General features: G+C 41.3%; 1 non-coding gene across 1 annotated transcript; it reads right to left on the bottom strand.

The window, feature by feature from the left end:
• Positions 1-15,941: 15,941 nt before the first annotated feature.
• TRNASTOP-UCA (transfer RNA opal suppressor (anticodon UCA)) lies at positions 15,942-16,014 on the bottom strand. Its single transcript has one exon. It is a non-coding gene; the product is annotated as a tRNA-Sec (tRNA).
• Positions 16,015-16,293: the final 279 nt, after the last annotated feature.

Here is a 16,293-nt window from a genome sequence, read left to right as displayed (position 1 = left end):
CTACAAAAAATAATATGTGTTTTGCAATAATCATCCTGTGATTAATTAAATTTGCTGCTCTTTGCAAATATTTGTTCTGTTCCTTTTTTGCCCCTTGAGTTTTCTTCCCTTCAGATCACTTCTCCAAATTGTAAGGTATATAGAATTTGGTCTTTACTGACAGAAACACAAATTATTTGTTCTTAAACTATTTCCACTATGGAGCACCATGTAAAGTCCTATCTAGAGCTTTGGATTAAAACCTATGTTTTCATGAATTGCAGTTTATGGGAATTTTCTTTTTCCTGGGATGTGTTTGACAGAGAGAGGAATCTAGACTTCTTGAATGCTTTTTCCCTGTCAGAGTCCCAGAATCTTTCCACATCTCTGCTAGGACTTTTAGAATCTTGCTACTAAAATGACTGCCCAAATGATCTTAAAATTACAGATTGGTCCAAACTCAAGATGAAGTTTTAAAATATTACCTTTCCTGGTGACCTTTCTTTCTTCCTTTCTAGAAGAAGTGGGGTGAGGTGGGTTTGTGTGTGAGGTGAATATGTGCAGCAAAACATGAGAGGAAAAGGTGGGTTGGCTGGATGGAATTGTTTCTTCATGTGGCTTGGTCGCATGGCCTTTCTGGTTGTTTTTCTTCTAGCTTTCTAGCTATCTTTGACCAGCTCCTTCCCCTCCTCTTCACCATAAACCCCCAAAAGCCACAAGCACAGTCAAATAATTAAACACATGAGACAAATAAAACTGACTCTGTGTGAATATATGTCGCCAGTCACGCTATCCCTGTGAGAGCCGCCTCCTTCTCATGCTCTGAAGGAATCAGCCACACAGACACTGTAGACTCAAGGCAGAAAGCAGAGGATAAAGGCCAGCACTTCCAGAAGGGTTTGGGCCTGTTGGTTCTTCGGAACTAGGAGCAGGTAGGACAAGGCACTCCCACAAATCCCAGAAGACTCAAAACAGAGAGGAACAACAAAACTCCCATTTTTGTAGTCACCTGTGACACATGTTCATTCAACAAAATCTGTTACTTGGCTGGTACCTTGGGTTCCAGGATGAGCAAGGTGAGAGAATTTTCAGAGGGCTGCAGATAAAGCATGCTCATAGGTGGGCTGATTTTAAACAAACTTCGCAGTAAACTTAAAAAAGAGATCTTTACAATCTTCTTTCAGAATTTTAAAGACCCACTTAAAATATTACTAAAGGGTTAAGCTCTAAAATGATGTTTATGTATGTTGAAACTCTGCAATCTTTATGTTTTTAGCATGTAATGACAAGTTTACTGGTGAACCTTGAAACTTGCTTTGGAAGCTCTTAGAAGACATTGTTTCTTGGGGTTCATCCAAGATGAATGGGTGTTGGTAGCCCTGGAAAAGTGCCTGATAAATGTAATGAGCAACCCATACCTAAAACCCCTGCATTATTTGATTTCTTTTTCTTTTTTTGCTTTTTAGGTCACACCCAGTGGTGCACAGGGATTAACTCCTGGCTTTGCACTCAGGAATAACTCCTGGCAGTGCTTGGGGGACCATGTGGGATGTTGGGAATTGGACCTGGGTTGGCCGCGTGTAAGGCAAATGCCCTACCCGCTGTGCTATCGCTCCTCCCCCCCCCCCCCCCGGCACTTTTTGAATCCATTTATGAATAAATATACCTCGAGGTCTTCTCAATATTATCGTTGTGTTACATTCTGGGACTAGAAATAAAAAGATAATGTGGGGCTGGAGTTAGAGTACAGGAGGTAAGGCGCTTGCTTTGTATCTTACCGATGACCCTGATTAAAATCCCAGACACTACATATCATCCCCTGAGCACTGTCAGGGGTCAGGAATAGTTCCTGAGTACTGCAGAGTATGACCCCAAAACAAAACAAAAGAGGTGTCATGGGCTCCCAACCAGCGATAGCTATTGTCCTCAGAGACACATTCAGTCTGAGGAAGGAGGAAAAAACAGTCTCTCCATGTCCCATCATCTTTACCTCCACCTCATTCATTTCCACTTCTTTCAGAGTCATTTTGTCTTCTCCCTTTTCATTGTTCCTTGTTCCTTCTTTCCTTCCGTTTTGACAGGCATAAGTCTTCAACTGGTCACCATATTGCTTCCTTTCAGTACTTGTTTTTCTTTCCATTATGGATGCTGAGTCTGAGCATTCAATAGTTCATCAATATTGCTGGTCAAAGGGTTCTTTTCCTTCCACAAGTCTAGCTGCTGAGGCCATTATTCACTGTTAGAAATGTTTATAGCTTTCTCCAAAACGAAGAATCATTTTTTTATTTTTGCTTTTTGGGTCACACTGGCGATGCACAGGGGTTACTCCTGGCTGTACACTCAGGAATTACTCCTGGCGGTGCTCAGGAGATCATATGGGATGCTAGGAATCGAACCCGGGTCAGCCATGTGCAAGGCAAATGCCCTACCTGCTGTGCTATCGTTCTAGCCCCAAGGGGAAACAATCTTTATCTTACTATTTTCTCAAAGCTCAAGCCTGGGGAAGATGGCTTAAGATCCTGAGATTTTGGTTCAAAATAGACCCAAATAATGTAAACAGCTACCAGAGAGCAACTTGATATTAACTTTTCTTGCTAATGAAACCACAAGTTTCTGGGTTGGTAGGTTTAATATCCTGCTTGAGCTCAGTTCTTCTGCACTTGTTTGCTGGCATATTGATTCACCTAATGGAGAAAATGATTAAATACATTAAAAGAAATATATAAGCTGGTGAAAGGATGGGTGTCAGAATAGTTATGACTGAAATCCAATCATGAACAACTTTGTAACTGTGTCTCATGGTGATTCAATTAAGAAAAAATGTAATTGTGATAAAATGAACAAAATATAGAATGTAACAATCTTAACATCTTAAGCCTATTTTAGTGCTGTTAATTATATTCATACTGCTGAAAACCAACCTCCAGGATTTTTTGTTATTCTTTATGATCTGTAATTCTTTTTTTATTGAATCACCATAATATACAGTTACAAAGCATTTATGTTTGAGTTTCAGTTATGCAATGATTGTACACCCATCCCTCTACCAGTGTACATTTTCTAGCACCAATGTCCCCAGTATCCCTCTCTCATCCCATCCTTCCCCCTACCTCTATGGCAGATAATTTCCCTTATACTCTCTCTCTACTATTGGGCACTATAGTTTGCTCGAATTTTCCCACTACCATTTTAGCCTGCCTGCCAGGGGCAGATGCTAGATAATTTATTTTCTATTGCTCACTTTGAATATCATAAGAGGTCTCGTGCTTCTGGAATTCTAAAATTGTAAGTGGGTGGGCTCCAGAGACATATCTGTAAGGCGATAATCCATTTTGGAATTCATTTGAGAGTCTCTGGACCAATCTGGAGGCAGATTGTGGGCGTGACAACCAGGACCCCAAGTGGGCAGGGAGATGGCGAGGGATGGCCTGACTCCTCTGTTGCTGCTATGAAATCTGGATTCTTAGTCCTGGAACCTGCATACCTGGGTCTTGCTTCTGGAAGCTTGTGACCACTGGGGTTTCATCTGGAGTGGGCGGAGAGGGAATACCCATTCCATATGAGGTGCTCCGGTGGAATTGATTCGATATGGGGTCCAGAGAGATCTGTGAGCTGCTGTCTTCCAGGATTCACTGCTGTGTCTCTGCATCAAGGCCATTGGTGCGCTGAGATGGCCTCCAGATTTTTTTCATCTTGCGAAAGTGAAACCCTTTGTGCCATTCGACAACTCTCTCTGTTCTCTTTTGTCACTAGATGCCGGCAATTAGCATTGTTTCTGTCTGTATGGATTTAAATTTCTAATTTTTTTTCTTTTTTGGTCACACCCGGTGATGCACAGGGGTTACTCCTGGCTTTGCACTCAGGAATTACTCCTAGAGGTGCTGGGGGGGGGGACCATATGGGATGCTGGGAATCGAACTCAGGTCGGCTGCAGGCAAATGCCCTACCCGCTGTGCTATTGCTCCAGCTCCCTGGATTTAAATTCTTTAGGTATCTCATCTGAGTGGAATCAGACAGGGTTTGTATTTTTTGTGACTAGGTTATTTCAGTTAATATAATGCCACCACGTTTCATCCATCTTATAGTGTCAGAACTTCGCTCCTTTTTTGGGGGGGAAGGGCACCCCGAAATGCTCAGGGGTTACTCCTGGCTCACATTCAGGAACTATTCCTGGCAGGGCTCAGGGGACCATATAGAATATCTGGGATTGAACCCAATCAGTCATATGCAAGACAAGTGCCCTACCAACTTTACACTCTCTCTGGCCTCAAGAACTCCCATTTTTTTCCATACTCCCATTTAAATTATTTCTCCTCACTTTATTTAAACACTGTGGTTTTAAGTTAGGCATGATGCAGCGGTTATAGGAATTTAATATTCCATCCCCAATCCCATCACCACTGTGACCTTCCCTTCATTATTGTCTCCATTTTCCCAACTACGTTTCAAGCCCGCCTTATAGCAGGCCCCAAATAACTTATTCTATATAGTGCTTGTTACCACTAACTGACTACTGGAATGGTAAAAAGGAATACCGAAGTAAAAGAAAATTTGTGAAACTTGTTGTATCTCACCATGGGACATTAAGTCCTTATCTGAGGGTTTATTAAGCTATTGTTGCTAGCTGAGCCTTCTGTGTTAATGTTTTTGTTAATCAAGCTTAGTTGGCTTCTACATTACATTCCCATCCAATCTAGTGTACTCCCACTGGGATGTTAGTATTGTAGAGTTTTCCAGAAAATCCAGAATATTTAACTGGGTAATGAGCTTATATGGTAGCAGTGCTGGAATGTGGGTGTGGCTTCAAGAGCTTCAGATATACCAGCGGGTGAGGGGGGTGGGGCGCCGGGGCGGGGGGATGTATCTCCCACTCTAAGAAGACCGGAGTTTTCAGTCAAGAAAAATCTAGTGTCATGAGCTTTATGGCGAGTAGAGTTGGACCGGAAATGTGGCAGCATCTGTTGGGGTGTGAGTGTGGCTGCAGGGGCTTTGGCAGGGTGAGAGCTTGACCCACTCTTCTCCTGACGCAGTCCCAGAGGTCTCAGCTGGGGACCAGGGTATCTGAGAAATTTTTGCAGCAAGTTGATATTATTTGAGATTTAATCATGAGTCTCTGGAACAGGGCTGACAGATGAGCTGAACATAGTGGCAGTGGTGGAATTTCTTTTTCTTTTATTGAATCACCTTGAGATTCTCGGCTACAAAATTGTTCATGACTGAGTTTCAGTCATAATGTTCTAACACACGTCCCTTCACCAGTGTACATGTCCCAACACCGGTGTCTCCAGTTTCTCTCTCTCCTCCAACCCCCAGACTGCCTCTATGGCACAAACTTTTCATCTCTCTCTCTCTCTCTCTCTCTCTCTCTCTCTCTCTCTCCTTTATAAGCACTGTGGTTTGCAATACTGTTGCTGAAAAGAACTCCCTCCCTTTTAAGATTGAACAATATTTTGTTGGGCTGGAGCAATAGCACAGCAGGTAGGACATTTGCTTTGCACGTGGCCGACTGGGGTTCGATTCCTCCATCCCTCTTGAGAGCCTGGCAAGCTACCGAGAGTATCCTACCTGCAAGGCAGAGCCTGACAAGCTACCCGCTACCCGTGGCGTATTAGATATGCCAAAAACAGTAATATCAAGTCTCACAATGAAGATGTTACTGATCCTGCTCGAGCAAATCCATGAACAATGGGATGACAGTGTTACAGTGCTACGTTTTTATTATATTTTATTTGATTATTTACTGATGAACACTTGGATTGCTTCTATATTTTGGCTGCTCTGAACAATGTATGTACAAACATTTATTTCCTTTTCCACTTTAAATTCTTTTGGTATTTATCCATAAGTGGAACTGCTAGATTATGTGGTAACACTATTTTTTGAAATATTTTGAGGATGTGTCATAATGTTTTCTATAGCAATTGCATCATTTTAAATTCTTATCAATGGTGTACAAAGGTTTTTTTTTAATTTTTAAAATTTTATTAAATCACCGTGAGATAGTTACAAGCTTTCATGTTTGGGTTCAATCTCACAATGATCAAACACCCATCCCTCCACCAGTGCACATTCCCCACCACCAATATCCCGGGTATAGCCCCCCTTTCCCATCCTCCCCCTGCCTCTAAGGCAGACAATATTCCCCATACTCTCTCCCATACTCTCTCTCTACTTTGGGGCAGTATGGCTTACAACACAGACACTGGGAGGTCATCATGTTTGGTCCATTATCTACTTTCAGCATGTATCTCCCATCCCAACTGGTTCCTCCAGCCATCATTTTCTTAGTGATCTCTTCTCTATTCCATCTGCCTTCTCCCCTCTGCTCATGAAGCAGTCTTCCAGCTATGGGGCAATCCCCCTGGCCCTTGTCAATGGTGTACAAAGGTTTTAATTTCTCCATGTTCACATACACACTATAACCTTTTTTCCCTTATAGTTACTACCCCCCAATGGATACAAGATAATTGTTGTTTGTGACTTCATGTGAATTGCATTAGTGATTTTGAGCATTAAAAAATACATAAAGAAGACCAGAGTAATAATACAGCAAATAGGGCACATGCCTTGATGCTGCTGACCAGGTTTGGTCCCCAATATTTAATATGAGCACTGCCAGGACTGAGTCCTGAGCAAACAGCTAGGAGTAACCTCTGAGCATCACTGGGTGTGGACCCCAAACAAACAATCAAAACACAGAAAGATATGTTTATCAGACACTGTTATGTCTTTTTTTCTTTTTTAAAAGGATGTTATGCAAGTATTGTGCCCAATGTTTTCATATGTTTTAAGATGAAAGGACTCTGTTTTGAAGTTTAAAGAGCAGGAACAAGCATCTGGGTGATATTTTAAAGAATAACTTAATCATGATTTTATTTTTTTCCCTTTATCTCCCCCATTTCCCTTTCTAAAACCAACCCCACGCTGAACATCTGCTACTCTTCTGCAAGAGGAAGTGAAAGATTGAAGTCAGGCACAAACACAAACTATCTTTGTCACACTGTTCCGTATTAAGAAAAAATAAAAGCTACTCTGCTGGGCCAGGTTAACACCGAGTTACCCTAAACTAGCAACAGTTCTGTAATGATTTTTGAAAGTTGGTTTTCCCCAGGAAGCAGAACTGCTATTCCTGGTTCTGAGTGTTATGTAATAAATTTAGCTGATCACTTTCAGGGATGCTGACAGGGGTCAAGAATGATATTTCCTCAAATATCATAGACAAATTAAAAACGTTGGAGGGATGGGTGTTGGAATACTGTATGACAAATCCAATCATGAACAGCTTTGTAAGGTGATTCAATAAAAAAGTGTGTTTAAAAAACAGTTTTACTTTTTAAAAAATTTATTTAAAAATATAAGGAAATAGAAACAAAACAAAACAAAAAACTGCTCTTTTGACAGATTTCTCCCAAGAAGTATCTCAAGAGATATCACCAGAATTGATAATCCTTCATGTCCAGATCCTAATGTTTCTATGGGACTGGGGAGAGGTAAACTGAGACCAGTATAAATAGTTATCTTCTGGCCTAACTGAAAACCTTTTAGGAGAAGTCTGTAGCTAGAATACCTTCTATTTGCTATCTTTATGGTTTACAAAGAACGAATAAGATAGTTACATCTGCCTTCAGGAAAATTTACTCAGCTCCTCTATTTCACAGAGCTGACCTAGCAACTAGATCAAAAAAAGGGGCCCTTTTTTGATGGTGTCCTTACCAAAGATTCCTTGCACAATTAAGCTTGTGGCATAGCAACAACAGAAACAACACAACAGCAACAATGTAGCATAGCACTTATTATATACCCGATGCTCTTTTTTCACCCTTACATGTATTTACTCATTTAATTGTGCCCTGAAGGCAAATAGTCAAACTGTGTCGGAGGGAATAGTATTAGAAGAAACTGAGATAGTATTTGGAGTAAGGTAAACTCCTTTTTATAAAATAACCTGAAATGGGAGGAAAGACTTGAGACAATGCTCGAGGATTGTTCAATAGAGATAAACAGCAGGGCCTTTGGTTTTACTTTTTTTTTTTTTCAACTTTAGAGCTTCAATAGGAAACAACAATAAAATGGAGTCACTTATGTCAAGCTCTACCAAGACTCAATACTTAACCTAGTTGTAATTTCAACCTGTCACAAAAGTGGAAATTTAAACCTGTCAAACTCTAAGTTCCTGGTCAGTGCGAGCGAGGAATACATGGGTGATAAGGCGCCTCTGGCTTTCTTTCTCTAGGTAAAGATGGTTTTACCTAAAATCTTTCTTATCCCACCATGACTATAAAACATTCTATTTTGTACAACTCCCTGTAGTACTTTGCTGTATTCTATATGGGACTGCTCTCTGATTTATAATTTATTTCATAAAATCACTTTAGATTTCCAATTCTATTCAAATGCGCTACAAAAATAACCTCTGACCTTAGACAAAAGTAAGATGGAGGAAGCTTAGTCTTTGTTATCCTTTTTTAGTTTATACACACCTATAGTATGTATACGTATGCTACTTGATGAAATAGTACACACACACACACACACACACACACACAATTTTTCCCCAGAGGCATTTCCCAGGTAAGCATTTGTCAGGTCGGGCCCCGACTTGTGCTGTCTTTTAGTGCTGTTTTTCCAGCCAGACTGAATTTTAGTCTGGCTGCATTTGCTAGGAGGGGGCAGTTTCAGCACCATGGGAGGGTTTTTTAAAAATAAAATTTCAACACACTCTTTTTTTTCATTTTGGGTCACATCCAGTGATGCACAGGGATTACTCCTGGCTCTGCACTCAGGAGTCACTCCTGGGGGTGTCTGGGGACCATATGGGATGCTGGGACTCGAACCCGGGTCAGCCGCTTGCAAGGCAAACGCCCTACCCGCTGTGCTATTGCTCAAGCCCCAAATTTCAACACACTCTTGGTCAGAACCAGGAATTCCACTTAGTTTAAGGTTGAGTCAGTATTCAAGTAGTCTGGCTCCTTCTAAGTTTTGGAGTTTAGACATTGCGATGTGCACAGTCACATACAGTGTCCCCACGTCCAATGTCCCCGGGCCTACAACAGTCTTACCTCCCTTCCCACCACTCTGCGTCCCCATACCTCCACCGCTGACCCTGGGTTCCCTCATGTCTGCCGTTTAATTCCTTGACTGATACATTTTAATCACTGTAGTTTGGGTTCCCATTGAGTCTAGTGGTTTAGATACTCACGGATATTTTGCCTCTCCACCACCAAGGGAACCTTAGGCCACTTGCAGATCTCTTCTTGCTTCTCCACTCCATTCCTCTCTTTCCCCGGCATCTTAGTTTCTGTGACCTAGAGCCAGTGTTATATACAATATATATTTTAGCATAAGGTTAGAGAGCATGTTTTGTGGAGGAAAAAAAAGGGAGTGATTCTAGGGTCACAGAGTATTTCAAAAATAGCAGGGGGGGGTGTCAGGGGTCAGGGGAAGGAGGAAAAGCTGAAGAGACTGTTGATCTCAACCTATTGCTTTGGTTCGTATCCCAACAGAAGAGCTAGTAGAGATGCGAAAGCCTTTATTGCTGCCTACTCTAATGCCAGCATTGAACAGCGGCCTCCTACAGGCTGTGCACTCACAAAACTCGGGGAATGACTCGAGTGAGAGACCATATGAATATCCAAGAGGCCTGAAAGCTTGACCTAACTGAGGGGCTTCTTCAGTGAATATAGATAATGTTTTTTTTTTCTTTTCGGATCACACCTGGTCATGCTCAGGGGTTATTCCTGGCTCTGCACTCTGTAGTTATTCCTGGTGGTGCTCAAGGGATCATATTGGATGCCGGGGATCGAACCCAGGTAAGGCAAATGCCCTACCTGCTCTACTATTGCTCTGGCTCTCTTTCCCTTGCTCTTTCACTCTCTCTTTCTCTCTTTCACTCTTTCTTTCTTTCTTTCTTTCTTTCTTTCTTTCTTTCTTTCTTTCTTTCTTTCTTTCTTTCTTTCTTTCTTTCTTTCTTTCTTTCTTTCTTTCTTTCTTTCTTTCTTTCTTTCTTTCTTTCTTCCTTTCTTTCTCTTTCTCTCTCTCTTTGTCTCTCTTTCTCTCTCTCTCTTTCTTTCTTTCTTTCTTTCTTTCTTTCTTTCTTTCTTTCTTTCTTTCTTTCTTTCTTTCTTTCTTTCTTTCTTTCTTTCTTTCTTTCTTTCTTTCTTTCTCTCTCTCTCTCTCTCTCTCTCTTTCTTTCTTTCTTTCTTTCTTTCTTTCTTTCTTTCTTTCTTTCTTCTTTCTTCTTTCTTTCTTTCTTTCTTTCTTTCTTTCTTTCTTCTTCCTTTCTTCTTCCTTTCCTTCCTTCCTTTCCTTCCTTCCTTCCTTCCTTCCTTCCTTCTTCTTCCTTTCTTTCTTTCTTTTCTTTCTTTCTTTCTTTCTTTCCTTCTTTCTTTCTTTCTTTCTTTCTTTCTTTCTTTCTTTCTTTCTTTTCTTTCTTTCTTTCTTTCTTTCTTTCTTTCTTTCTTTCTTTCTTTCTTTCTTTCTTTCTCTCTTTCTTTCTTTCTTTCTTTCATTTATTTTATTAAATCACCATGTGGAAAGTTACAAAGTTTTCTGCCTTATGTCTCAGTTATGCAATGCTCAAACACCCGTTCCTTCACCAGTTGCCCATATTCCACCACCAAAAACCCCAGTATACCTCCCACTCCCCACCCCCCCCACCCCCGCCTTCGTAGCTGATAAATTTCATTTCATTTTCTCTTTACCTTGATTACATTCCATATTTCAACACAAAATTCACTATTGTTGTTGGAGTTTCCCCCCAAAATACAGCTCTGCTGACAAGGAAGCATTTGATAATTAGTTTTCCATTGCTGATAATGAAGAGATATGAAGTCTTTCTGTCATTTAACTGAAAAACTCTCCAATTTTTTGTTTTTAAAAAGTTTATTTGATTTCTTTTGTGATAGTTTTGAATAAGGTCTTTCTTGTAAGTTAAACTCAGTTCTATGCAACTGTATTTGAAATATATAATGTACATAATTTACCTAAATGGACTTTCAGTGAATTTGGGACATTATTAACCCAGAACATAGTATAAATTTATTATGACATGCTGTTATTTGGACTAATTATTGGAATTGAATGCATAAAATCTTTACCATGCTATTAGTAACTTTCAGTAATTCCAAAACCTGAACAAGAATGCTAGTTTTCTTTGCATTAATATATAAGGATACATAAGATATCTTAGATACATATAGATTTTATATACACAATAAATAATTGGTAATATTTATAGTTTTATAGGCCTATTATACTCGTGGCACTGCATTCTTGTTAACCTAAAAAAGTTTTCTATGGGTAAGGTTTCATTATTTACTTTTAGAGGATGAAGCTGGGACAGAGAAGGAAGTAACTATATCAATTTTATTTTTTATTTTTATTTTTATTTTAAAAAATTTTTTTATTGAATCACCAAGTGGAGGGTTACATAGTTCTCAGGATTATGTCAGTTATACAATACTCAAACACCCTTTCCTTCACCAGTGCCCATCTTCCATCACCAACCCCCCCAGTATATCTGCCGCCCCTCCCACCTCCCCAGTCCCCACCCTTGTACGTGATAAGTTTCACTTTGTTTACGCTTTATCTCGATTACATTCCATGTTTCAACACACAACTCACTACCGTTGCTGGGGTTTCCCCCCAAAAAGAAAAAGACAGTCCTATTGCCAAGGAAGCATTTGATAGTTCTCCATTGCTAAGAATATAGAGATATTAAGTCCCGCTGTTTGTTATATAACTTTTCTTTTTCCCCCTTGCCCCATGCCACCGAGTTCATGCCTGTTTAGTAATTGCCACGCTGTCTGACAAAGGGAAAAAAACCGAAGAGGATGGTTATTTCCCGTCATCAGCTGGCGTGGGGCTCTGGCTTAGTTGATAGTCTAGTAGAGTGTCTGCAAGCAGTTTCTGGAACCAAAGGTCTTGCGCTGGTATCGGCTCCTGCTCAAGATTCCACCAGCGTCCCGCTGTTCGATGTACATAATTTTCCCCCTTATATCCCATTCCCATGCCACCAGGTCTGTTTGCTTAATGGACATCACACTATGGTTGACACCACGCCGCGTTTCTTCCCGAGAAAGAAGGATATTTCTTCTCAGCCGGCGTGGGGATATAGCTTAGTTCAGTCTAGAGAGATGGATACCACTTTGATTGCCTTCAATATTTCAGCAAAAGACTTACTATTCTTGTTAGGATCTCCCACAAAAGTCCGACCCATTAAGAAGGAACCATTACATATTGCTGATACTAAGATGACATTAGGTTGCGAGGCCGCGGAAGTGGCCGTGCGGTTTTGGGTTTCTGTATAAAGTCCAGGGAAAGTACAACCAGAAATAACATCACTATAAACTTTTACCCTTTTATGGTGCTCATAAGATGGAGAAACCTAGAGAGAGGCTCGGCGTCTCCATTTTGCACTCAGAAAGCCGTGGACCCTGCGCTGTGCTCGGGAGGAAGGGATTGAGAGAGAGAGGTTAAAAGAATTTGGGGATGCCCGGTTTCCACTGTCTCAGCCCGCCATGGGTTCTCCGATCCCGTGTCGGAATTAGTTCAGTGGGCTGCTTGGAGTCCAAGGGCGCGCTTTTGGGTTCTTCCATCATGCTCGATCCACAGCACTGCCCAAAGGAACGCACAGTGGGGGAGTTGGGTTTAAGTATCTATCTGTGGTGGGCAGGGGTCACCGCCCCCGCCCTCCTGGGGTCTCCCGCGCGCGCATCCTGTTTCAGCTGGCTCGGCGTCTCCATTTTGCACTCAGAAAGCCGTGGACCCTGCGCTGTGCTCGGGAGGAAGGGATTGAGAGAGAGAGGTTAAAAGAATTGGGGAATTCCCGGTTTCCACTCTCGCAGCCCGCCGTGGGGTCTCCGATCCCGTGCCGGAATTAGTTCAGTGGGCTTCTTGGAGTCCAAGGGCGCGCTTTTGGGTTCTTCCATCATGCTCGATCCACAGCATGGCCCAAAGGTATCAATTTTATTTTTTAAAAATTTTTTATTAGAGAATCACTGTGATGTACAGTTACAAACTTATGATCTTTTGTGTTTGCATTTTACTCATTCAGTGATTGTTTACCTATCCCTCCACCAGTGCCCATTTACCTGCACCAATGATCCCAGTATCCCTCTCACCACTCCCACCCTGTCCCCACCACCCCACCCTGCCTCTGTGGCAGGGTATTCCCCTTTGTTCTCTCTCCTTTTGGGTGTTTAGTTTGCAATAGAGGTATTGAGTGGCCATCATGTTCGGTCTATAGTCTACTTTCAGCTCACATCTTCCAACCCGAATGGGTCCTCCTGACATCCTCTACTTGGTGTTCCCTTTTATATCTGAGCTGCCTACTATATCAACTCTAAATGGGATTTGAACCCACTCAATCATTCTACAGATCATGGCATTAGGTTTTTAATGGTTTCCATTGAAGATGCACTTATTAAGATTCTGACTCAGAGGGAACTGTGTATTTCCAGGAGGGATAAGAAAAGAGTTTCTGTCTGATTGATATTCCATCCTATGTTCCAGAATCATTACTGATAACTGTACTCTTCTTTAGAGTATTTCATCTCAAGGTTACTCCATATCCTGTCTTCCCTGTAGATGCAAATTGTGATCTGTGGTTTGGCTCAAACTCATGGAACTGTCGTCATTTCAGCGTTGTTGTAGAAAGAACAGTTTGAGATCTGTCCTGGTACTTCCAGTTCATTATACATATCCATCTCCTTAGTGGACTGTGAAGAGAGTAGCAATTTCCTCTCTGATTCATGCAGGGAGGAGATTCCAACATTTTCTCCTCTTTTAATCATCTGTTCTCCAAGTAGCTCTTGGGTGATGAATATAACTCAAACAATGCTCTCAAGTCACAAGTTCATAATTAATGACATCAGAGGGCACAATAATAACAAGAGCACGAGGAAGCAGGTAACTGTCATTTCTATTTATTTCCACATATTGTAATACCAGAGCAACAAACCTTTGTTAAAAAACGGAAGTTTATTTTTTAGTTTCCAATGTTTTTCTTCTAACTTAAAAAGGAAAAGAAATTTTCACAACTGGTTGACTTCAATAGTTATTGTATCAGATATTTTGCTTAAACGTTTTGTCTTTTTTTTTTTTTTTTTTTGGTTTTCGGGTCACACCCGACGATGCACAGGGGTTATTCCTGGCTCTTCACTCAGGAATTACCCCTGGCGGTGCTCAGGGGACCATATGGGATGCTGGGATTAGAACCCGGGTCCGCCGCGTGCAAGGCAAACGCTCTACCCGCTGTGCTATCGCTCCAGCCCCGCTTAAACGTTTTGTAAACAAAATTTCAGAAGCATCATGCTGCCTTGCAAAAATATCTCTGGACTATGTAAAGTACCACTGTTCTGAGCACCGAGTCATGTGCCCGGTCCGTCTACAGGTTTATGACTCAGGAGAACAATGATTTTGTTAAAAAGTTTTGGTCCTAACTTTTCTCTTTTCTCCAGTTGGAGTAGCTCCACTCTCATAGATATCTAAAACTTAGAATTCCTTCTTTGGATTGATTGTTTGATTTGCTTCTATTTTTTACTGGTGGTACTTCTGATAGTTTTCAACATTGATGTGATGTCTGGTGGAAATTATTATATACTATGCCAGACAGAGACAACTAAAGTGATTTTAGAGAATATTTTCCCCTAGTTATAAGAAAAACCTTTCAGCTGTGGAAAATTTGAAAAGTACAGAAAGGATAAAAATTATTAGTAATTAATCAACCAAGGAGTAACTGTTGCCATCAGGTCCCGCCTTTTCTGTCTTGCACAGCAGGTTGGGCATTTGCCTTGCATGTGACTGAGCCGAGTTCAATTCTTCCATCCCTCTCAGAGCCTGGCAAGCTACTGAGAGTATCCCGCCCGCATGGCAGAATCTTCCAAGCTACCCGTGGCATATTCGATATGCCAAAAACAGTAACAATAAGTCTCACAATGGAGATGTTACTGGTGCCCACTCGAGCAAATCGATGAACAATGGGACGACAGTGCTACAATTTTCTTTTTATTTATTTATTAATTTTGGGGTGTTGAGCCTCTCCAGCAATGCTCAGCGTCTACTCCCAACTCTGCACTCAGAAATTACTCCTGTACATGCCCTGGACACTATACTGGATGCTGGGGATCAAACATAAGTCTGCTGCATAAAGGCAAGTGCTTTTCCCTCTGTACAATCTCTCTGGCCCCTATTTTTACTTGTAAAAATTATTTATTAAATCACTATTAATTACAATACATGATTGAGTTTATGTTCAAGCACCAATCCTTCACCAGTGTTCACTTCCTTCTACCAGTGTCCCCAGTTCCCTTCCTGCCCACCAGCATGCCTCTATGGTAGGCACTTTCCCCCCTTTATCATTTTACCTTTTTATTGAGTCACTGTGAGATATACAATTACAAAGCTGCTCATGATTGAGTTTCAGTCATATAGTGTTCCAACACCCATCCCTTCACCAGTGTACATTTCCTGCCACCAGTGTCCCCTGTTTCCCTCTTGCTTGCAACCTCCCGCCCTGTCTCTCTGCATCCTACCTCTATGGCAGATTCTCTCTCTCTCTCTCTCTCTTGCTCTCACGCTCACTCTTGTTCACGCGCATGCTCCTTCCCTCCCTCTCTTTTATTTTTCTTTTGGGCATTGTGGTTTGCAATACTTTTACTGATGGAGTATCATGCATATCACTTTACCTCCTTTCAGCACCCAGTTTTCTGAAGTACTTTTCTTTTTTGGGGTGGTATTCAGTGGGTTAGGGTGGGAAAGCCTAGCAGGGAGTAGTTCCAGTAGTGGGTAGTGAATATATGGTGTTGTAGATTGAACACAGGCCTTCTACATGCAAATTATACTTTCAGGCCTTTGAGCTATCTCTCTAGTCTCTGGAGCTCTTCTAATTTTCAGTGAAAATACATGATAATTGCCCAAAATGACCTTAAAAACTTAATAAGAATAAATGAGAAAAATTATGACTAAGTAAAATTGAACCACTCTGTCGCTAGACAGCTACAGGTTTGAAGCCTGCACCCAGACCACTGAGCATCATCTGGGCTTTCCGTGTTGCAGCCAATGCCATGATTTCATCTTTTCTAATGACCCAGTGGCATTCCATTGTGTATAAGTACTATTGTTTCTTTATCAAGCATCTGTTCTTGGACACTCGGGTTGCTTCCATATTTCATCTATTGTGAATGGTGCTGCAGCGAACATAGGAGCGTGAAGGTCTTGCCTGTGTTGTGTTTTTGGGCCCTTGGAGAATAGGTCCAAGGACTGGAATTTCTGGGTCTTATGGAAGCTCACTTCTTACTGTTTTGGAGGAATGTC

This window comes from Sorex araneus, chromosome 2, assembly GCF_027595985.1.
Source record: "Sorex araneus isolate mSorAra2 chromosome 2, mSorAra2.pri, whole genome shotgun sequence".
In the NCBI taxonomy this organism is placed as follows: Eukaryota; Metazoa; Chordata; class Mammalia; order Eulipotyphla; family Soricidae; genus Sorex; species Sorex araneus.
Note: the sequence above shows the minus strand (reverse complement) of the source record. Positions and strands in the feature narration are given on the sequence as shown.